General features: G+C 44.8%; 1 long non-coding RNA gene across 1 annotated transcript in view; it reads right to left on the minus strand.

Moving 5' to 3' along the window:
- Positions 1-24,036, minus strand: part of LOC137544153 (uncharacterized) — an 83,804-nt gene that overhangs the window by 2,254 nt on the left and 57,514 nt on the right. The window contains exon 2 of the long non-coding RNA XR_011025739.1: positions 8,518-8,566. This is a non-coding gene — a long non-coding RNA (uncharacterized lncRNA). The remainder of the gene's footprint in view (positions 1-8,517; positions 8,567-24,036) is intronic.

Below are 24,036 nucleotides of genomic sequence, written 5' to 3' on the forward strand. Positions count from 1 at the left end.
TAAAAGGAATGTGATAATCTTAATAGTGACAACAATAATTATGAGAATAGTTCCTGTATAGCTATTAAGTCTTCAGTATTCTCACATCCTAAGTTTAAGTTAGGATGTAATCAGTGGCGTAGCTTAAGGGATACATGGGCTGTAACTGCAACAGGCCGTAGACCAGATGGGCTCACCACATGGAAGCAAGTAAAGAGGGCCTATATGGCACTTAACACTTAAAAAGGGTGCCGGCCGCATAGAGCACAATGTTATTAGCGGCTTTTTTTGGCGCCCACAGTTAATAAGGGAGCACAATATTTTTTAATGGCAATAGGAATTCTCAATCTGAAAATCATAAGGAAATTCATATAAGGGCAATAGGAAGTCTCAATTGGTAGAGGAAGGAATAACGGTTAGGCATCAGTGGAAGGGGGGTTAAAGAGAACCTGAAATGAAAATAAAAAATCAAAATAACCATACACAGGTCATACTTACCTCCCATGTAGTCTACTCATCATGGTTAGGCATCAGTGGAAGGAGGGTTAAGGGTTAGGCATCGGTAGAGGGAGGGTTAATGGTTAGGCATCAGTGGAAGGAGGGTTAAGGGTTAGGCATTGGTAGAGGGAAGGTTAAGGGTTAGGCATTGGTAGAGGGAGGGTTCCATGTGAGAGTAGGGTTAGGTTAGGTCACAGTAAAATATTGGTAAAGATTACAGCTATTAATACAAATATCCAGATACCCAGGGTTAACCTTGGACATGCTTTACATTTAAGGGGCTCTGATACGCACTGCCAGGCCTCACTGTCACTCCCCTGGCAATTGCTCCTGAGTGGCTTCCTCTCTAAGGTGCAATTTCTGCTGGTCATGTAACTGGATACACATAAGAAGGAGCAGTGAAACTGCTTCAAATAGATAAGCACAAAAGGTAATGCCCTAAAGTATAACTTACAATAAATATGCATTAAAAACCTGTCAGACGGGTATCAGTGGCAGGTCTATATGGAATGCAAATAATTAAAAGTGTGTTCGTTATTGATAGCTGTCAGTTCCATTAAATGTGCTGACAGAACTGCAAACACCATCACTAATGGGCCAGCCATGGACTTGCACTAAATTAGACATTACACTTTAAAAGTTCCCTACATGTTTTACCCGCTACAGTTTTATCTAAAGCATGTTGCCCTTGGGACCACTGAACATGCTGTAGTTAAAACTTCCTTGTGTGCTGCATATACTGATTTGGATAATAAGGTTTCTGTTATGTCTCATTCCAATTAACTCAAAGAATAAAACTGATGACCAATACTGTTGGCATTAAACTGATGCATGTCTTTGTTAATGGATGGCATGTATTTGCCCTGCCACTGATATTGTCTACTATCCTTATTTCCCACATTGCAACTTGCTTGTTTCATATATATTTTTTTATAGTTTTGCTTTCTGTTTATAAAAATATTCAAAAGCAAAACTGCCTACCAGTGGCTAAATAAGTAGAAGCAGCAGCAGAGTATTTACCCGTGTTAGCCATCAGTAAAAGGTAGATTTTAAAAAAAAATCAGGATGATACCATTTATTGGCTAGCTAAGAAGTAAAGCAGCAAACTTTTGGCTAATAAGCCTTCTTCAGACTTTGTTAGATTAGGAAGCAAACTAATGTCTGTAAACTACTTTGGAATCGTGCAGACATGCACAAATGACAAATGTTGGAAAGACCCTTAATCAACAAGGTTTAGCTTTCCTGGCAGTTTCCTACTGTTCTGAAGACAAGCCTAGTTTGCCTAGGGCATAAACATACATTCTCAGCCTTGGTAATAATGCACTTTTATACAATATTTGTCTAGAACATTTGTGATGTACAGTACTTATATTTTTCACCTGCTGTCCAATATTTACAGACAACTCAAGAACCAAACCACACAGATGGTTGAAAACATCATACAGAAATCATCCTTTCCACTGGCACAGTACCCACCCAGTGCGGAAGAATTAATTAAACCAAAAGGCTGTTTTTTTCTGTGTTGGGAGTGCTTTACTATATGGAGTGTGTGGACCTGACCTGCTCATACATTGCATGTGGACCTGCTCAAACATCACGTGGAATTCAACCAATCAGACTGCTGCATTTGATTGGTCTATTTCCAAACTGCATACATGTGCATTAAATGAGCATAACATTTGCATCAACTCAGAATTATTAGTATATAATTGGCTATCTCTATCAAAGACATCTGTCAATCATGTGGCATATTTCACTATTTATTGCACATAAATTAGAAATCATTGTTTAGGACCATGGACCGCTGGCCTATGCTACAAAGCTCGGAATTATAAACCTTTGTACATTGTAGTAGTAAACAGATATATTTATGGTGCAGAAACATTTGGAAGTTTGTTTTATGGAAACAAATATATGTATACATGATTTGAAGCAGTTCAAGCAAATGCATAACATGAGCAAATCTTGTTAAGGGACCCCTACACTGGTCGATTTCAGCCATCGATCAATCAATCGATTCTATCAAAACAATGGATAGATCGGAAATCGATTCTATCGATTCAGCCGATCAATCGATTTACATCCGATTTTGATGGATTTGATCTATCTGACTGGATGGAAAATCTAGGTCGATCTGCTGCTGTGAACTCTTAATGACCCATAGAGTTGCGCATTGGATCCAATGGTCCAATAATGCATTTAGATCGATTTCCAATAGATTTAATTCTGAAATCTATTGGAAATCTGTTCCTAATGTGTGGCACACATCAGATACATTCCTGTCATATTAGACCTGACAGGCATCTGACAGAAATCAATCTGATGGTCGAATTTGCTGCAAATCTATAAGTATAAGGCCACCTTTAGAAGTTGCTTCAGAAAGGTAGAGGTTTCAATGGCAGAAAAATGTTTAGTTACAAGCCAAAACCAAAAGTTCAAACCAAAACTAAAAGTCCTCATGTTTAGCTATGTCACGCTACAGGCTAATTAAAAAGTACTTGTTTGACTTGTCATAGTTTTGAAAATTCCTGCTCTTGAACTGCACCCACTCAGACTTACATGTTGGAAAATCACATTGCCTTCCCAGAATGCAAGTGGGAAACACTTTCTATTTCCTCAACATAGGCTGCACTATGAATCAAGCAGTTCCTGTCCTGCACTTTTTTTAAAAGCTACAAAAATGTATCCTTTCTTTCAATCACTGGGGCTTTTACTTTTGCTGCTTTGTTGTGACATTGAAAAAAAGAGGTCTTGCCCCCTCCTTCAACACATTCAATCAAGTCCTCAAACCCCACCTCTTCAAGATGGTGTACCCACTCCCTACCGCACAGTAACTCTCTACTGAATACTTATTCTACAGCCTAATGTGTCCATCTCCCTTCCTCTTAGATTGTAAGCCTTTGGCAGGGTCCTCCTTTCCCTAGTGTATTCTACATGATGGTGTGCCGCCATCATTGTGCTCCTTTGCTATGACCACCTACTACTTGAATTACTGGACCTACCTAACCAGCCAAAAATCACATGATCATGTATCTTGTACCCTGTTTGCCTTGTAGAACTTTGTCCTATGTTGTATAACCTTTATATCTGCCATCCTATATATCACTGTATGTATTTATTGTCCAGTGCTGCGTAATATATTAGCGATTTATAAATAGACAAGAAAAGGCGGACTCAAAGCGCCAAAGCTGCAGCTGCTAGGGTGCACTCTATAGGCAATAGCAGTGTTAGGGAGTCTTGCCCAAGGTCTCCTCACTGAATAGGCGTTGGCTTACAGAACAGGAAGAGCTGAGATTTGAACCCTGGTCTCCTGTGTCAGAGGCTGAGCCCTTACCCAGTAAACTAATAATAATAATAATACTAATAATAAAAGTTAAAACCACAGAACCCAATACAAATTTTATGGTGGCACATCATCATTTGTAATGGTTCTACTTTGAGCATGAAAAATCGAGAATTTTAGATTACAGCAACTCAAAATGTTCAAACGGTGGTACCCTGAGGAGGTACTTTAAGTAATGTGTACCTCATAGTCTATTTACAAGTAATTGGAACCTGAGAAAAGTGTACTGGGTGACAAATAACACCTATGTGTTTTATTGTCTTTTATCCATGTGCAAAGCTTGATACTCTGACAAAAAGGATGATAGATCATTAAACCTTTACCCATGTTTTGTTTCACGAACCCAGCTATCTTACATATCCCTCCGTGTGTTGCAATGTAATGTTACCATCAGTGAAAAAAAAGGGAGAAGAAAAGAAGATGAAATAGCTGTCCTATGATTGTTTCCAGCAAAGCCAAGAGAAGCACTTTCAATTATGTCAGCACCGTGGGTGGCACCACTTATAATGAAGGAAACATAATAAAATCTGTAACTTTTACACTCATACGAATTCAATTTTTCAGATCTATACAAGTGCAATGAACAATGAGTCAGTCCTTAACAGGCAGCTCTAATGAGTTTTATGGTAGAAAAACAATTTTAACAATTTGCTAATCACTTGAAATACATTTTCTTGTTAAAAGTTGGCAATTGTGTTTGGAGTGTTCAAACTATACTGTTTATACATTGCAGCTATTATTTACTTTCATTAGGTCGCCATGGTGCAGAAAGCAATGATATGCAGTAGTGCATGGTAAACATAAGGCTTCAGCACATTGCTTTAGGAATAAACTACACAAACAGCATTTTAGTAGAATTAGTTGTGACATTGCGCTGCTAAAATGGTCTAATTCATGGAGCAACTAGACAAAGGCTATATGGCCAGCAGAGGGCAACAGTGTGCAGGAAACTCCCTCTCATCCACCCCCCCCCCCCCTAACTAAACAACAAATGAATTTTAAAATATGCAAACACTAGTGCACATGACAGGCAGGGGCCCCAAGCACTGCCACTGCTCAGGACCCCAAAACCAGCATGTAACACAATAAGGGAGCGCAGGCAAGCCCTGGAGCTCCCACCGCCAGGAACCTGCCCCCACTACTCCTTCAACTTACCACACACACAAAAGAAATGCTCACTCCTTGACAGCACTCTGCCACTTATATATAGTCTGTAGACTGCCCATCAGCCAGTAAGAAGTGCAAATACATTACACACTGACACAGGGCCATATGTAATTCACTTTTTCTCCTGAGTTTTCGCCTAGGTGATATTTTTAAATGTTTTAATAAAATGCCTTTTCAGCCACCAGCAAGCAAGAAAATACTTAACATAATTCTGATAGCACTTTTTCTCTACTTTTTGGTACTTTTTCAGTTGCAAAGTGCTGAAAAAGTATTTTAAATAAAAGATGAAAAATTATCTCCAAGGGTAAAACTCAGGAGATAAAGTTAATTGCATATGGCCCCTAGTCTGCAGTACTTAATTAACCACCCTGGCGTTCTGATTAAATCGCCAGGGTGGCTGCGGGAGGGTTTTTTTTAAATAAAAAAAAAACTATTTCATGCAGCCAACTGGCGGCCAGAAGTAACACGGAAGGCCGCAATAAGCGGCCTTCCGTGTTTTGCTTACCTCGTCGCCATGGCGACGAGCGGAGTGACGTCATGGACGTCAGCCGACGTCCTGACGTCAGCCGCCTCCGATCCAGCCCTTAGCGCTGGCCGGAACTGTTTGTTCCGGCTACGCTGGGCTCGGGCGGCTGGGGGGACCCTCTTTCGCCGCTGCACGCGGTGGATCGCCGCGCTGCAGCGGCGATCAGGCAGCACACGCGGCTGGCAAAGTGCCGGCTGCGTGTGCTGCTTTTTATTTCATTAAAATCGGCCCAGCAGGGCCTGAGCGGCAGCCTCTGGCGGTGTTGGACGAGCTGAGCTCGTCCAGACCGCTCAGCTGGTTAAGCAGAGGCTGAGCAATTCAGCCAATTGTTGGAGAGGGCTTCAGTTGCATATAGACAAAGGCTATATGGCCAGCAGGGGACACATAAGACAAAGGCTATATGGCCCCCTGCTGGCCATATAGCCTTTGTCTATATGCAACTGAAGCCCTCTCCAACGATTGGCTGAATTGCTCAGTCTCTGCTTAATTAAGTACTGCAAACTAGGTGTAATGTATTTGTACTTCTTATTGGCTGACGGGCAGTCTACAGATTACAGTATATATAAGTGGCAGAGTGCTGTCAAGGAGTGAGGATTTCTTGGGGGCAAGTTCCTGGTGGTGGGAGCTCCGGGGCTTGCCTGCACTCCCTTATTGTGTTACATGCTGGTTTTGGGGTCCCGAGCAGTGGCAGTGCTCAGGGCCCCTGCCTGTCATGTGCACTAGTGTTTTATTAATTCATGGAGCATCAGAAGTTAGAAGCAATAACAAGCTCTGTGTGGTAGAATGCACACTGTAGATTGTATTTGTGATTAATCATGCATGTGCAGCTCTCAGATATATGCTACAGTGTGCTCTACACCATAAGGAGTCTACTGTTCCATCGACACGGCAGTCATCCATGGTTAAATATTAGAAAGCAATTTTGTTGATTATTCTACTAAATGCTGCCTGAATAGTTTAGGCCTTAAAGTAATTCTGAATTCAGAAAGAAGAAGTTTTTTTTTAGTTTTTTATGTCACCCCTAAATATTGTCTGTAACCTAAATTAATGTACAGCGCTGCGTAATATGTTGGCGCTTTATAAATACAATAAATAATAATAATAATAATGACTAGCATTGTGGGAGAAGAGAAATTGCCAAGTCTAATTTCAGGTCCCCTCAGTACAAGACTGATTAGTTGTTCTTCCAATCATTGTAGTTTTGACAAGACATCAGTGTCCAAACATGGAGTCTTGGTTTTACTGACACTACATACTCATTTTACTAATAACTGTCACCCAAAAAGATCATTCTGGGAAGTCAATGCACTTGAGTAACTGTCCATCAGCAAGTTTAACCACCTGTATAAAAGTTTGTTAGTGTGGTTTAACAAAATGTCAAGGAGGAAAGACATGTGTACTGATCTTAGATATGCAATATTTGTAGCTCATCAATCTTGGAAGGGTTAAAAGTTAGTTTCCAAACCACTTGAAGTCCATCATTCAAAAATAAAAAAGATAACTCAAAAGTGTAAACAAGCCACAAGACTTTTGGAACAATGTCCTTCAGACAGTCAAGACCCAACGGGAAATGCTTGGCCATAATGCACAGTGCCATGTTTAGCAATAACCAAATACAACTTATCAGCATAAATACCTTATACCAGTTCATGGTGAAAATTTGGCCTTATTTTTCAGCCACATGACCTGGGCACCTTGTAGTCATTGAGCTGGCCATGAACTTCTGTCTGTATCAAAATATTCTAGAGCCAAATGTGAGGTCATCTGTATGCCAGCTAAAGGTTTGCCAAAATAGGGTCATGCACAAGGAGAATGACCTAACCAGCAAATCTAGAACAGAGTGGTTGAAAAAGAAAATAATCAAAGTGTTGCAATGGCCAGGTCAATGTCCAGACCTCAACCCAATAAAAATGCTGTGATGGGACTTCAAGACAGATGTTCATAACTGAATGTCTGCAAACCCCTATGAACTGAAACACTGTTGTAAAGAACAGTGTCCCAAATTTCCTCCACAATGATGTGAGACGAATCGTAAATTATTACTTCAAGTTAGTTCTTCTAAAGGTGGTTCTAGAAGTTGTTGAATAATGAGGGTTTTTTTTAAATGTGGCTTCTCTATTTTGGTTAAATTCTTGATAAAGTGAAAGTAAAGAGGGAAAAAACAAAACAAAAAAACAGATACTTACCTATGGAGAGCCAAGGCTCTGGGTCCTGCAGAGCCTTCCCTTTCTCTCACAGTCCACTGGTTTCAGCGCCACCCAACCCCCCCCCCCCCCCCCCGGTAGCAGTTTCCAACTGACTGGTCGAATACTGCAGGAGGCTTTGGAAGTCTTTTGGGAGCCCTAGTGCTCCCAAAGGCGTGTGGCTCCATACTGTGCCTGCATTAGAATGCTCTCTTGCATGCTCACACATGTGCAGTACTGAGCCGCCTGTCTTTGGGAGCACTCAGCCTCCCAAAGACTTCGGAAGCCTCCTGCAGCGGCAGAATGGGGGTGATGGCGCTGCCGCTGGAACTAGTGGACCGTGAGAGGAATGGGGAGGCTCCATAGGACCCAGAGCCTTCCCTCTCCGTAGGTAAGTATTTTTTTTTATTTACATTAGGGTTAAATGAATAATGATAGACAAAGTGGAATTTGTTGTGTGTTGTTTCAAATCTGAGGTCAATACCGTAATTGCTTAATGTTTTTTTTATTATGTCTTAACACTTAAACCTTAGAACGTGTTTTCTGTTTCTCATGACTATATGGTGGTATACATAGCTAATTAAACATACTAATGGAAACAATTTCCATATTATATTATAACCTTTCCATAGTTATTTGTCATAAAATTTGATAGATCCTATAAAATGAATCTTCGTTTGGCTACATCAGTACCTGCACGTCTGTTAAAACCCATAATATTAATGAGTTCATCATAATGTTTATTATTCTAATAGTATGCTAGATAAATATTAAGAATAATTCGGTGCACTTTATGGAGGCAGGATGTTTCTGAATATTACCTCTTGACTTCCTGATTGCAATTCCCTCTTGCTGTGCTCGGAAACATTACTGTAAGAAACACATTTCTGATTATTGCAGATGTTAGATGTGGTTGACTTTGAAAATGAAAATTGTTCTATAAATGACACATTTTATGATGCAAATCAAAATGAAAGCATAAATCATTATGAGGAGAGTGGAGTTGTGGCTTAGAGATGGCTGTCGTATATTGGATAGTGAGTAGGCCCAGTACCAGTCATTAACTTATATAGTAGTTGCTGTTTTAAATGTGTATATTCAAGACGAATGCGCCTGAGATGACACTGGCAGGTTTGGATTTATGGAAGCATCACATAGAAATGGATCATTATTTTTTACCACAATCTTTTGAACAAAATGACTTTTTGGCACCCATTATGACTTTTGATACTGATATGATTGTCCTGTAAGTCATGAAGGTTAGCGTCAGAGTAAGTGTAATATTTGATACATTTTAATGATACTGTACTTTTAATGATATTCCTTTGTTTACTTTTTTATAAAGATGCATTTTGACACTACAAATCTTGCTCCTATGGACAAAAGAGGAGCTTGCACTTACAGTAGGAACAAGTCCCTTGTAGTCATAGTGGTGGCGGGGGGACTTATCCATAAGTCAAACAGTTGTTAAATTTGCAGATGATACGGCTGTCGTTAGGCTTATAACCAGTGGCGTAGCTAAGGAGATGTGGGCCCTGATGCAAGTTTTACATTGGGGCCCCCAAAACACTTTATACGCAACAATTGATACGGCACACCACAACCTCCCAAGGACAACCACAGTGTCAGAGCTACAATAAGGGAACGGGAAGCAGTTTGTTAATGATTACCACTATTCAAAGTATCAATAGAAGTCATTATTATGAGCACAGGACCAATAGAGAGCTAATACTGAAGTTAAGGAAGGGCCCTTTGGGCCCCTTATGGCCCAAGGGCCCCGATGCGGTCACAACCTCTTTAACCCCTATGCTATGCCCCTGCTTATAACAGACAACAAGGTAGCTGTATACAGGGAAGAAGTTATGAATAGAGTTGGGCCGAACGGTTCGCCTGCGAACGGTTCCATGCGAACTTCAGTGGTTCGCGTTCGCGTCCCGCAGGCGAACCTTTGCGGAAGTTCGGTTCGCCCCATAATGCACATGGAGGGTCAACTTTGACCCTCTACATCACAGTCAGCAGGCCCAGTGTAGCCAATTAGGCTACACTAGCCCCTGGAGCCCCACCCCCCCTTATATAAGGCAGGCAGCGGCGGCCATTACGGCCACTCGTGTGCCTGCATTAGTCAGAGTAGGGCGAGCTGCTGCAGACTGTCTCTCAGGGAAAGATTAGTTAGGCTTAGCTTGTTCCTGTCTGGCTGCATACCTGTTCTGTGAACCCACCACTGCATACCTGTGCTGTGAACCCACCACTGCATACCTGTGCTGTGAACCCACCACTGCATACCTGTTCTGTTCAGTGGACCCGCCACTGTATACCTGTTCATTGAACCCACCACTGCATACCTGTGCTGTGAACCCACCACTGCATACCTGTGCTGTGAACCCACCACTGCATACCTGTGCTGTGAACCCACCACTGCATACCTGTTCAGTTCAGTGGACCCGCCACTGCATACCTGTTCTGTTTAGTGAACCGCCACTGTATACCTGTTCTGTTTAGTGAACCTGCCACTGCATACCTGTTCTGTTCAGTGAACCCACCGCATCAGTGCGCATACCTGTGCAGTTAAGTGAACCCGCCACTGCATACCTGTTCTGTTCAGTGAACCGCCACTGTATACCTGTTCTGTTTAGTGAACCCGCCACTGCATACCTGTTCTGTTCAGTGGACCCGCCACTGCATACCTGTTCTGTTCAGTGAACCCACCGCATCAGTGCGCATACCTGTGCAGTTAAGTGAACCGCCACTGCATACCTGTTCTGTTCAGTGAACCGCCACTGCATACCTGTTCTGTTTAGTGAACCGCCACTGTATACCTGTTCTGTTTAGTAAACCCGCCACTGCATACCTGTTCTGTTCAGTGAACCCACCGCATCAGTGCGCATACCTGTGCAGTTAAGTGAACCCGCCACTGCATACCTGTTCTGTTCAGTGGACCCGCCACTGCATACCTGTTCTGTTTAGTGAACCGCCACTGTATACCTGTTCTGTTTAGTGAACCCGCCACTGCATACCTGTTCTGTTCAGTGGACCCGCCACTGCATACCTGTTCTGTTTAGTGAACCGCCACTGTATACCTGTTCTGTTTAGTGAACCCGCCACTGCATACCTGTTCTGTTCAGTGGACCCACCGCATCAGTGCGCATACCTGTGCAGTTAAGTGAACCCGCCACTGCATACCTGTTCTGTTCAGTGGACCCGCCACTGCATACCTGTTCTGTTTAGTGAACCCGCCACTGCATACCTGTTCTGTTCAGTGAACCCACCGCATCAGTGCGCATACCTGTGCAGTTAAGTGAACCCGCCACTGCATACCTGTTCTGTTCAGTGGACCCGCCACTGCATACCTGTTCTGTTTAGTGAACCACCACTGTATACCTGTTCTGTTTAGTGAACCCGCCACTGCATACCTGTTCTGTTCAGTGGACCCGCCACTGCATACCTGTTCTGTTCAGTGAACCCACCGCATCAGTGCACATACCTGTGCAGTTAAGTGAACCCGCCACTGCATACCTGTTCTGTTCAGTGGACCCGCCACTGCATACCTGTTCTGTTTAGTGAACCCGCCACTGCATACCTGTTCTGTTCAGTGAACCCACCGCATCAGTGCGCATACCTGTGCAGTTAAGTGAACCCGCCACTGCATACCTGTTCTGTTCAGTGGACCCGCCACTGCATACCTGTTCTGTTTAGTGAACCGCCACTGTATACCTGTTCTGTTTAGTGAACCCGCCACTGCATACCTGTTCTGTTCAGTGGACCCGCCACTGCATACCTGTTCTGTTTAGTGAACCGCCACTGTATACCTGTTCTGTTTAGTGAACCCGCCACTGCATACCTGTTCTGTTCAGTGGACCCACCGCATCAGTGCGCATACCTGTGCAGTTAAGTGAACCCGCCACTGCATACCTGTTCTGTTCAGTGGACCCGCCACTGCATACCTGTTCTGTTTAGTGAACCCGCCACTGCATACCTGTTCTGTTCAGTGAACCCACCGCATCAGTGCGCATACCTGTGCAGTTAAGTGAACCCGCCACTGCATACCTGTTCTGTTCAGTGGACCCGCCACTGCATACCTGTTCTGTGAACCCGCCACTGTATACTTGTTCTGTTCAGTGAACCCACCGCATCAGTGCGCATACCTGTGCAGTTAAGTGAACCCACCTACCTACGTGAGTGCACGCAGTGTGATATACCACTCCGTGCATACCCGATATGGACAAAACAGGTAGAGGAAGAGGTAGTGGCAGAGCCAGAGGAAGGCCACCCGGCAGGTCTGCGCGAGGTCGTGTAAATGTAATTTCGTGTGGACCTGGCCCACAGTACAGTGCTCGGAAGAAGGCACGTCCCATCACCTCCCAAGATTGTCAGGATGTGGTTGAGTATTTAGCGACACAGAACACCTCATCTTGCTCAGCCACCAGTGCTACTACTAGCACCACTTCCGCTGCATTTGACACTTCGCAAGAATTATTTAGTGGTGAAATCACTGATGCACAGCCATTGTTGTTACAGCCAGATGAATTTTCACCAGCTCATATGTCTGAGTTACGCGGCAACATTATGGATGTAACGTGTAAGGAGGATGAAGGACCTACTGATGTTGGTGCATGTTTGGATTTGTCTGAGGCAAGCGAAGCTGGGCAGGATGATTACGATGATGACGATGATAGGGATCCTCTGTATGTACCCAATAGAGGAGATGAAGAGGGGGACAGTTCAGAGGGGGAGTCAGAGAGTAGGAGGAGGAGAGAAGTTGCTGAAAGAAGCTGGGGCAGCTCTTCGTCAGAAACAGCTGGTGGCAGTGTCCGGCACCATGTATTGCCACCTATGTACAGCCAGCCAACTTGCCCTTCAGCAACAGCTGCTGAGGTCCCCATAGTGCCCACATCCCAGGGTGGCTCAGCGGTGTGGAAATTTTTTAATGTGTGTGCCTCAGATCGGACCAAAGCCATCTGTTCGCTCTGCCAACAAAAATTGAGCCGTGGAAAGGCCAACACTCACGTAGGGACAAGTGCCTTATGAAGGCACCTGGAGAAAAGGCACAAACAGCAATGGGATGGCCACCTGAGCAAAAGCAGCAGCAGCACACAAAAGCAAAGCCACCCTCCTTCTCCTCTTCCTCCTCCATCAGGTGCATTATCTGCTTCTGCCGCTTTCTCCCTTCCACCTTCACAGGCACCCTCCTCCACTCCGCCTCTGCCCTTGAGCGGTTCCTGCTCCTCTGCCCACAGCAGCAGTCAGGTGTCCGTGAAGGAAATGTTTGAGCGGAAGAAGCCAATTTCGGCCAGTCACCCCCTTGCCCGGCGTCTGACAGCTGGCGTGGCGGAACTGTTAGCTCGGCAGCTGTTACCATACCGGCTGGTGGACTCTGAGGCCTTCCGTAAATTTGTGGCCATCGGAACACCGCAGTGGAAGATGCCAGGCCGCACTTATTTTTCGAGAAAGGCCATACCCCAACTGCACCGTGAAGTTGAGAGGCAAGTGGTGTCATCTCTTGCGAAGAGCGTTGGGTCAAGGGTACACCTGACCACGGATGCCTGGTCTGCCAAGCACGGGCAGGGCCGCTACATTACCTACACAGCCCATTGGGTGAACCTGGTGGTGAACGATGGCAAGCAGGGCGCAGCAGACCAAATTGTGACACCTCCACGGCTTGCAGGCAGGCCTCCTGCCACCTCCTCTCCTCCTGCTACATGCTCTTCGCTGTCCTCCTCCTCCTTGGCTGAGTGGCAGTTCTCCTCTCCAGCTACACAGCCCCAGCTCCGCAGGGCCTATGCTGCATGCCAGGTACGACGGTGTCACGCCATCTTAGACATGGCTTGTCTCAAAGCGGAGAGTCACACTGGAGCAGCTCTCCTGGCTGCTCTTAAGAAACAGGTGGATGAGTGGCTGACCCCGCACCACCTGGAGATAGGCAACGTGGTGTGCGACAATGGCAGCAATCTGCTTGCCGCTTTGCATATGGGGAAGCTGACACACATACCCTGCATGGCACATGTCATGAATCTAGTGGTTCAAAGATTTGTGGCAAAGTACCCTGGCTTAGCGAATGTCCTGAAGCAGGCCAGGAAGTTCTGTGGGCATTTGAGGCGGTCTTACACAGCCATGGCACGCTTTGCGGAAATTCAGCGCAAAAACAACATGCCGGTGAGACGCCTCATTTGCGATAGCCCGACTCGCTGGAACTCGACCCTGCTCATGTTCTCCCGCCTGCTAGAACAGAAGAAAGCCGTGACCCACTACCTCTACAACTACAGTAGAATGAAACAGTCTGGGAAGATGGGGATGTTCTGGCCCGACAACTGGACACTGATGGAGAATGCATGCAGGCTCATGCGGCCGTTTGAGGAGGTGACCAACCTGGTGAGCCGCAGTGAGGGCACCATCAGCGACTTAATTCCCTACGCTTACTTCTTGGAGCGTGCTGTGCGTAGAGTGGCGGATGAAGCTGTGAATGAGCGTGACCAGGAACCGTTACGGCAGGAACAGGCATGGGACCAATTTTCATCAGACCCAGCTGTTTCCTCAACACCTGCGGCAGCACAGAGGGGGGAGGAGGAGGAAGAAGAGAAGTCGTGTGCAGAAGACGAATCAGACTCAGAGGATGATGAGCAAGGTGTTTCTTTGGGGGAGGAGGAGGAGGAGGAGGAGGTGACAGCGGCAGGAGAACAACCTCAGCAGGCATCGCAAGGGGCTTGTGCTGCTCAACCTTCCCGTGGTATTGTTCGCGGCTGGGGGGAGGAGGTTGACTTACCTGACCTCACTGAGGAAGAGCAAGAGGAGATGGAGGGTACTGGATCCGACTTTGTGCAGATGTCGTCTTTTATGCTGTCCTGCCTGTTGAGGGACCCCCGTATAAAAAACCTCAAGGGGAATGAGCTGTACTGGGTGGCCACACTACTAGACCCTCGGTACAGGCACAAAGTGGCGGACCTGTTACCAACTCACCGGAAGGTGGAAAGGATGCAGCACATGCAGAACCAGCTGTCAACTATGCTTTACAATGCCTTTAAGGGTGATGTGACGGCACAACGCCAGCAAGGTACCACTGCCACTAATCCTCCTCCCGTGTCCACGCAGTCAAAGACAGGACGCTCCAGCGATCTCATGGTGATGTCGGACATGCGGACGTTCTTTAGTCCAACGCCTCGCCGTAGCCCTTCCGGATCCACCCTCCACCAACGCCTGGAACGGCAGGTAGCCGACTACCTGGCCTTAAGTGTGGATGTAGACACTGCTGTGAACAGCGATGAGGAACCCTTGAACTACTGGGTGTGCAGGCTTGACCTGTGGCCAGAGCTGTCCCAATTTGCCATCCAACTTCTCTCCTGCCCTGCCGCAAGCATCCTCTCAGAAAGGACCTTCAGCGCAGCTGGAGGCATTGTCACAGAGAAGAGAAGTCGCCTAAGTCACAAAAGTGTTAAGTACCTCACCTTTATCAAAATGAATGAGGCATGGATCCCGGAGGGCTGCTGCCCGCCCCAAGACTAAGTCAGTCCCCGCACATACAGCATCTCTGCCTGCACGCCGTGTGACTGGCTGCCTGGCCTGCCCCAAGAAGACTAAGTCGCTCCCAGTCCCTCCACACAGCATGTCTGCCTGCAGGCCGCTTGACTACCTTCTCCGCCACCACCAACAGGGTCCGGGACTCCAGGCGGATTGCTGAATTTTTTAGGCCGCTGCTAGCAGCGGCCGCTGTAATAATTTTTCGGGTGCGTGTACATGACTGCCTAATTTTTCTGGCTGCACTGCGGGCAGCTGCAACAACAAAAGAAAAGGCATGTACATGCGCCCATTCCCCTTCGTGATCATTACCTTGCCGTGGTGAAGGGGCTTGCGTATCACAATGGAGCAATGACCGGCGCCTAGATGAGTGTCTCGGGGGGCACACCCACGATAATAAGGTCGTTGCCTCATTGTGGTCAGACCAAATTTGATCAGCTGAACAGTCACTGTTCTGTCATTCAGCTACATCAGCCAGGTGACCATATGGGCTGTAAAGCCACCAAAACCTGTACTCTCGCCATGGTGCGCACCAGTAAAGCACGGCCGTCACTACACAAACAGCTGTTTGCGGTGCGTTACACGATGAGTTTGGTGTGTCAGTGTGAAGCAGTACCTTAATTACACTACCTGATTGATGTATACACATGCAAGATGTTTGAAAGCACTTTAGGCCTGTCATTTAGCATTCAATGGGCTTGATTCACAAAGTGGTGCTAACCTACTTAGCACGTCTAAAGTCTTTAGACGCGCTAACCAGGGTGCTAAGTAGGTTAGCACCGGATTTCTCAATCAGATCGCGCTCTAACTTTGCGCGCGCAAAGTTTTACGCGCGCAAAATTTTACGCGCGCTAAGTCCCATAGGCTTTAATGGGCACTTCGCGCGGAGCGCCCTGCGCTCTGTGCAGTACGCGCGTAAAGTTTTATGCGCATAAAGTTTTGCGCGCGTAAAGTTTTATGCGCGAAAAGCTTGTTTAGACGTGCTAAGGGGGTTTTCACAGGCGTGCTAACAGTTAGCACCGCTTTGTGAATCAAGCCCAATGTGATTTCTGCCCTTAAAACGCTGCTTTGCGTCAAATCCAGATTTTTCCCGGGGACTTTTGGCATGTATCCCACTCCGCCATCCCCCCCTCCAGGTGTTAGACCCCTTGAAACATCTTTTCCATCAATTTTGTGGCCAGCATAATTATTTTTTTTTTCAAAGTTCGCATCCCCATTGAAGTCTATTGCGGTTCGCGAACTTTAACGCAAACCGAACCTTTCGCGAAAGTTCGCGAACCCGGTTCGCGAACCGAAAATCGGAGGTTCGGCCCAACACTAGTTATGAACCTGACTGCATGATGCGACATTAACAACCTGTTATTAAATACAAAAGAGGCCAAAGAAGTTATTCTGGAGTTTAGAACCAAAAAGACCAATCACATACCAATAATGATCAATACACAAGCAATGGAGAGAGTTTCCAGCTTGAACTTTTTGAGAGTCACCATCACAGATAACCTGTCCTGGGATGACAATGCTTTCACTGTAATTGTCAAAGCACAACAATGCCTCTGCTTTTTGAAAAAGATAAGGCGCGGTAACCTTCTACAGAAGCTGCTGGTTAATTTCTACAGATGCACTATAGAAAGCATCTTGACCAACTGCATGACGGCCTGGTACAACAGATGTACCAGGGCTAGTAGAGAAGCCCTGCAGCAAGTTTTAAAAACCGCAAAGGTCGTTACTGGCACTGAACTGCCATCACTTGAACTCTTGTATAACTCTTGTATAAGACTCACTGTATGAGAACGGGCAAAAAAAACATCATCGAGGATAACACTCACCCTGGTAATGCCTTGTTTGAGCTCCTTCCATCAAGGGGGTAGGAGGCCCCCAAGTTACTTTTGGCCCGGGGCCCCCATGTGGCTTAAACCAGCCCTGTAGCCAAAACACTCTTCTGCAACCAAGCAGAAAAGCGTTTGGCATCACTTCATAGTCCTAGTCATATTTTGAGGCTTTAGGGGGGATACGGAATCACAAGTGCTGGAAAATTTGATCGATGTGGTCGATCTTGGTGGTAAATGTAATGCATGAACACCGACAGTTGGTGTCTGAACCGACCTTTAAGGTGGGTCTTGGCTACAAATACTAAGACCTCAATGAGTTCATCTAAATGGACTCCAGGATGTGTCTTATGATCCATTTTCTCACTCTTTTTTTAGGTATGAACGGGGAAGGAAGGATTTCCCACCCTCAATTTTACTTTTCTTTGCCGTACAGTAAAAGCCGTCATTTGGCAGAAATGTTTCCATTTCCTGCATATTTGTTTCTGCAGCAGAGGCAAGCATTTTCACTCTTACCAGAAAATAGTCTCACAGCAGAATCTTGCATATAGATGTGGTGTAAATGGACAGTTTAACAATCTCGTATTTCCATCTGCACTTGCCATTTATACTCGTATCACTGTAAATTCTTGAAATATTGTTAACATTTTTATTCTATTCATCATCATACAAATTTGTGTATTGTTGAATAAATTCTTAATTTCAGCTTATTTATTCAACCACGTCTTTAAATATAAAGCTTAAGTTTTCCAATGGACTTGGAGTGATCTCAGCTTTTTCTTGTAAGAGGAACACTGCAGAGATCACAATGCTCATATTGCTCGTCCTCCTTTTCTAAACTGGATATTTCTATATTTGGTTTCGAGACTGTGTGTGTTTGTTTCTAAGCTGATCCGAGCACTTTGCAGTTTTCTGCTGAGTTGGTGCTGAGTGCTTCTATTGAGCACCATTATTATTTCTTTTGTTCATCTGCTTTATTAGCATATTTTGATATGTAATTAACCATTTTACGTTGTCTTGTGAGAGTTGAATTTAAATTATGCATTATTATGGCTCTATTATTACCAGAATAACATGTTCCAATGGAAAAAAAAATAAGTTTAGAAAATATTTGGAGAAAAAAAGTATTATATTCATTGTATTTTTTAGCAAGATGCTGAAAGCCTCACATCCCGTAGGGCCTATTTGCTTATTGCGGTTGGAGTTGAAACCTACTGAAATGAATAACCTGCATCTGAATGCAGGCAAAAACAAAACAAGTGTTGGGCTGCAGTTTCCAAGAAATGCATCCTGATCCCTATAGCTATATTCATAAATAGACGTGCCACCCAGTTGCAACTGGCCCATGCCCATAAGAGTGCAGTCAGCCACCCAGATTTACTTCTTCAGAGGGAAGAGGATTTTCTGCATTGCTCAATTTTGGCTGTCACCTGAGAGCTTCATTACAGGAGGCTTGAGCAGAATAATCTTAATTTCAACCTCAGTCACACAGTGGCTTGCCATGTCAAGATTGGGGACTCAAGTTTGGCTTTAACCTCCTTAGCGGTATGGACGAGCTCAGCTCGTCCATTACCGCCGGGGGGGCGCCGCTCAGGCCCCGCTGAGCCGATTTACTTACTTTTTTTTTCAAACACGCAGCAAGCACTTCGCTTGCTGCGTGTCTATGCTGATCGCCTGCTGCCCGCCACCGATGCGCCGCTACACGCCGCAATAGAGGCCCCACCCCCCAGACCCCGTGCACTGCCTGGCCAACAGTGGATCGGAACTCCGGATGACGTCATGACGTCGATGACGTCATCGCGATCGTCGTCATGGTGACGGGGGAAGCCCTTAAGGAAATTCTGTTCAGAACGGGATTTCCTTACGTGGCAATGCGCCGGTGGCGATCGGATATACGCTCTGGACGCCGCACGGAGGGGGGCATCATGTAGCTAGCTAGTCATGATTTAAGAAAAATTAACAAAAACTGCTGCGCCGCTACTCTGGCGCAGGTAATAGAACGCCAGGATGGTTAATACTGTTTCAATGAGAGCATTTAAATGTCCCCATTGAAATCAATAGGTGAAATCTAATCTGGTTTATTGCTTCACCAACTTTTTTGAATCCCTAAAATGGGATCACATTTTTCAAGTTAAAGTGAACCTTAAGTCAGCACAAAAAAATGAGATTTACTCACCTGGAGCTTCCCTCAGCCCCCTGCAGCTGATCGGTGCCCTCGCCGTGTCTCGGAGATCCTCCCGTCCTCGCCGGCGACCACTTCCGGTTTTGCCGTCAGGACCCGACAAGCTGGGAACATGAGTGATTCTTCGCGTTCCCAGCCACAATATCGCCCCCTATGCTACTATTGCAACCTCCTGGCCGCATAGGGGGCAATATTGTGGCTGGGAACGCGAAGAATCACTCGCGTTCCCAGCCTGTCGGGTCCTGACGGCGAAACCAGAAGTGGTCGCCGGCGAGGACGGGAGGATCTCCGAGACACGGCGAGGGCACCAATCATCTGCAGGGGGATGAGGGAAGCCCCAGGTGAGTAAATCTAATTTTTTGGCTGACTTAAGTTCCTCTTTAAGCCCATGACTATGTTGCTAAAGTTTGGTGAGTTTAGCTTCACAGCTGTATAAGTGGTGATTGTTAGCGATGCCGAGAACTTCAGTTCGCGAACGTGAATTTGCCCAAAAAGTTTGCAAACCAGCAAACCGGGCGAACCACCATAGACTTCAATCCAGGCAAATTCTAAAACCTAGAGGGGCTGTTTCTGGCCATCTGATAGGTGAGGGGGCCGTCTAGGTGAGAGGGATAGCTGATTGGCTGCCATGTGTCTGCTGACTTTGGGGTGAGGGGTCAATTTTTTGGCTCCATTATAATGTATAAGGGGTGGGTTGAACACACCATATTTTTGCAAACTGACGTGAACAGCCGATATTCGCTGGTAACTGGCCAGTTCGGGCCATCTCTAGTGATAGTTTGAAATGTTCCAATGAAAGTCTATGAAAAAAAAGCGAGGTCTTTGGTGGGCTGTCCCGGGGCAAGGAGGGTGGATTGCTTAACAATGCACAAGCAATGTGTTTGTGAGTTTATCCTTTAACTTCCTCAAGTATCATGATGCTATGATATAGGAAAGCTTAAGAGTACCTAAGCATTCGACAACATGGGCAAGCTGACATCAATACAAGAACAAACCTCTTCATCACAAGTTTATAAAAATATATTCAGTCTTCGCACCTTATTAAAACCATAGATCACCCTTTCAAATGTTTTCATTGTTAATAAAGGTGAATATGTCATAACTTACACAATTTGTATATGTGATGCAACCATTCCAGAGAATTTCCCTTAGGAAACAAAAGTCACCATCAGTAACATTACCCAGAATTCTGGGCACAGACTACACCTGGAAAGTGGAAATTGTTTGCTTGACAAAGAGGCATCACCTGACATAACTTAACTCCTACCCTGCTCCCTCCTGTGCAACACAAGGGTTAGAGAAGGGCCGGTTCTAGCTACAATGGGGCCCTAGGGAAAAAGTAACTTGGGAGCCCCCTCGAGCAATGCCCCCCTCAGCCTCCGATGCCAACTCCCAAGACCCATCCCACCACACTCTCAGCCACACAAAATCATTAGGTGTCCATCATATGTCCCTAAAAGCATTGTTGGGGATCCCATTAACCCACTCCTCCTTTTCCCTATGCAAAGCATGGATGAATGAAGCTCATGATTGAAATAACTTATCATTTTGTTTTATATTTAATCGCCTATGATTTTGTTGTAACCTGACTCAGGGATCATTTATGTAAACATTAACTTCAGATACAAAACATGCATTTGGGTCACCTACTTGACCTATCTTTTACAAAAACTATGTTTGCCTACTAAGTTTAAAAAATGTTGGCTCCTGACTGGCAGGCACATGGAGGGCAGTGGCAGAGCAACAGTACATTGAAATCAACACCCAGGCATGAATAAGAGACTACAAGCAGGGCATAGATTTCAATTACCTAAGTCCAGAACAGGTTAAAAAAGACATTTAGATATAAAATAAAAAATAAAAGTGTGCATTATAAAATAATAGAAAAATAATTTAAATGAAGAATCACGAAGCCTGGCCAGCATTGTAACTCTTCTTCTCATGCCAAAGAAAGGGTTGCTTTTTACCGTTTAAATATAGTAATCAATAGCCAGGGCCTTCATCACTTCTAACTTGATATCTTAGCTAATTAGTTTCTTGACATTCCATTCCAGACCTGTGCAAAGAATACGTCTTCTAAGGCCCAGAAAATATTGTTAATTATTGCTTTTCTATATCAATCAATATTACTGCTGATTCAATAATGTTCACTACCTGCATTCCCCATCGCAGGGAGAGAGAGAAAGAAAAAAAAGAAAAAAAGTAAGTTAATGAAAAGCTGCTAGTGCATTAAAGAAGTCAAAAGAGGCTTGAAAGATCTGGCAAAATGATTGATTTCAAAAGCCTCTAACACAATGAAATGAACATGGCCCAAACCACCACATCTGAGGGATTTATAAAAAGAGTAGGAAGTGAAAAAAGCACACCTGAGGGCAAAATATACAGTAAATAAGCTATTCTCCCACTGGCCTTAAAACCACAATTATCTATTTATTAAATAACCACTGCACAGCTTTCTTAATAATGTTCTCTGAGGTAATTGAGTTAGAATGGGCACGAATGGTAACAATATCTATTTTGTGTTAGGCCCATTACGTTACCACAGTCTCATTTTCAGCAGCTGCCCACTGTGTAATGGAAGGAAAACAGTATGAAGAAAATGTGCAGTCATGGTCATATTTATACATTTTACTGCTCAGAAGACGTTTCTTTTTTTCCCCTCTTTCTTTCTTTTTTTGGGGGCTTTGAATTAATCAGCTGCCATATTGAATTCTTAATGTGGTAATTAGGCAAATTAATGCCGAACCAAAGATATTAATGAGGCTGAATATGCTAATGCACTTTTGATAAAGAGCTCCTCTTTTTCCACTCAGAATCACTGGCAAGCATATTTTATTTCAGGCCAGACAGCTGATCTCCTGTGATTTACTGAAAAGGCTTACGCACGCCAAAAGCAGCTTGTAAACAAGGGTTAATGCAGAACATTTCAGTATCTGCAAAAGCTCAGCTCTCTTGTCATTTTCAGGGATACATATATACATACATATATATATATACATATATATACATACATATATATATATATATATATATATATATACACACACACACACACACACACACACACACACACACACACACACACACACACACACACACACACACACACACACACGTAAAGACGTCACATATTAAAAAGTGAAGACCTGCAATTTATAATATTATAGATTACTAGTGACCTTAGCCCGTTTAAAAACAGGCTAGGTCTGTCTCCGCGCGCCTGCCGTGCGCATGCGCCCGCCCATCGTGCGCGTGCGCCCGCCGCACACCCGCACGAGCGCACCTGCCGCACACCCGGCCGCCCACTAGCATGCCCGCCTGGCTGCTTCCCTCTCGTCCTCCCTGTGTGAGGCTGGGTCCGTGCTGCGCACATGCGCAGTAGCAAAAAGCACGGACCCAGCTACACTGGCTGATGTTACTGGACTCGGTACCGAAGAGGGAGAAGACTGAGGAAGGCTGCGTGGGAGCGATCCGTGCGCATGGGGTTGGAGGAAGCCCGAGGTACATATAAAACTTTTTTTTAGCTCAGCTCTAGTTTCCTTTAAGCACCACAACAAAGAAACAATACTTACTCTTTCCTGTTGATTGTAAAATGCAAGTGATCAGCTAACTGATGTGTTTATCATTCTGTTCTAAAAGCAGTAGTACCTGACAAACTCATGATGCAGCCCTCTAACTCCCAACTTGAGTGCAAAGTGTTCAGGGAATTACAGGAACATTATTAAAAGTCAGATTCAGATACTTTATATATTTGTCTGGGATTTAGATTTAAAGAGAAACTCCGATCAATAATTGAACTTTATCCTAATCAGTAGCTGATACCCCCTACATGAGAAATCTATTCCTTTTCACAAACAGACCATCAGGGGGCACTGTATGGCTGATATTGTGGTGAAACCCCTCCCACAAGAAACAAGAAAAGTACGTACTCTTGGCAGTTTCCTGTCTGTGAACCTTGCTGCATTGTGGGAAATAGCTGTTTACAGCTGTTTCCAACTGCCAAAAAACCATGCAGCAACTACATAACTCGCCAACAGTAAAAATGTTCACTGGAGTTCCTCTTTAACAGTGTGTTATGACTATACACTATAAATGACTATATATTCCAGCAGTGATGCACTGGGAGACATCTCAAGCTCACTCCAACCTGAATTATCACAAATACTTTCTGTTTTAAGAAAGCAAACTGTTGTTTTTTTATGACTATACACAAACCACATACTCTATATTTAACCACTTTACCCCCCGCGGTACGAATTTCTCCGTCCCTTTCCCCCCCCCTCCCCTAAAAAACCAAGGGACGGAGAGATCCGTACCTCCCGAGCTACCGCCGCTGTCCGCGCTCCTGACGCTCTTGCGCGTGCTCCCGCCGCTCGTGCACGCCGCCGCCCGCTCGCCCGGAGATCAATGAATGGGGAAATCCATTCCCGTTCGTTGATCTAAGCCCCCGCAATGATCTGCTGCTTCCATGAGAAACAGCGCGATCATTGTGATTTTCCCAGCCTCGTAGTGCTTCCTGTAAGCGTCCTTCCGGACGCTTACAGGTCGCATGAACACAAACTCACTGTGGCCATCTTGTGGCCAAATAGTTAAACTACACCCTAAGGCATTTTACATATACAAATACATTATTTTTACACAATAAATTAACTCATTACCTCCCACACTCCCCATTTTTTTTTTCATTAAAAAAAAATACAATAAAAAAAAACATAAGTAGTTACCTTAGGGACTGAACTTTTTAAATATTTATGTCAAGAGGGTATAACACTGTTACTTTATAAACTACGGGCTTGTAATTAGGGATGGGTGCAAAACTAAAAAAA

The sequence above is a fragment of the Hyperolius riggenbachi genome, chromosome 2 (genome assembly GCF_040937935.1).
Source record: "Hyperolius riggenbachi isolate aHypRig1 chromosome 2, aHypRig1.pri, whole genome shotgun sequence".
Classification (NCBI taxonomy): domain Eukaryota; kingdom Metazoa; phylum Chordata; class Amphibia; order Anura; family Hyperoliidae; genus Hyperolius; species Hyperolius riggenbachi.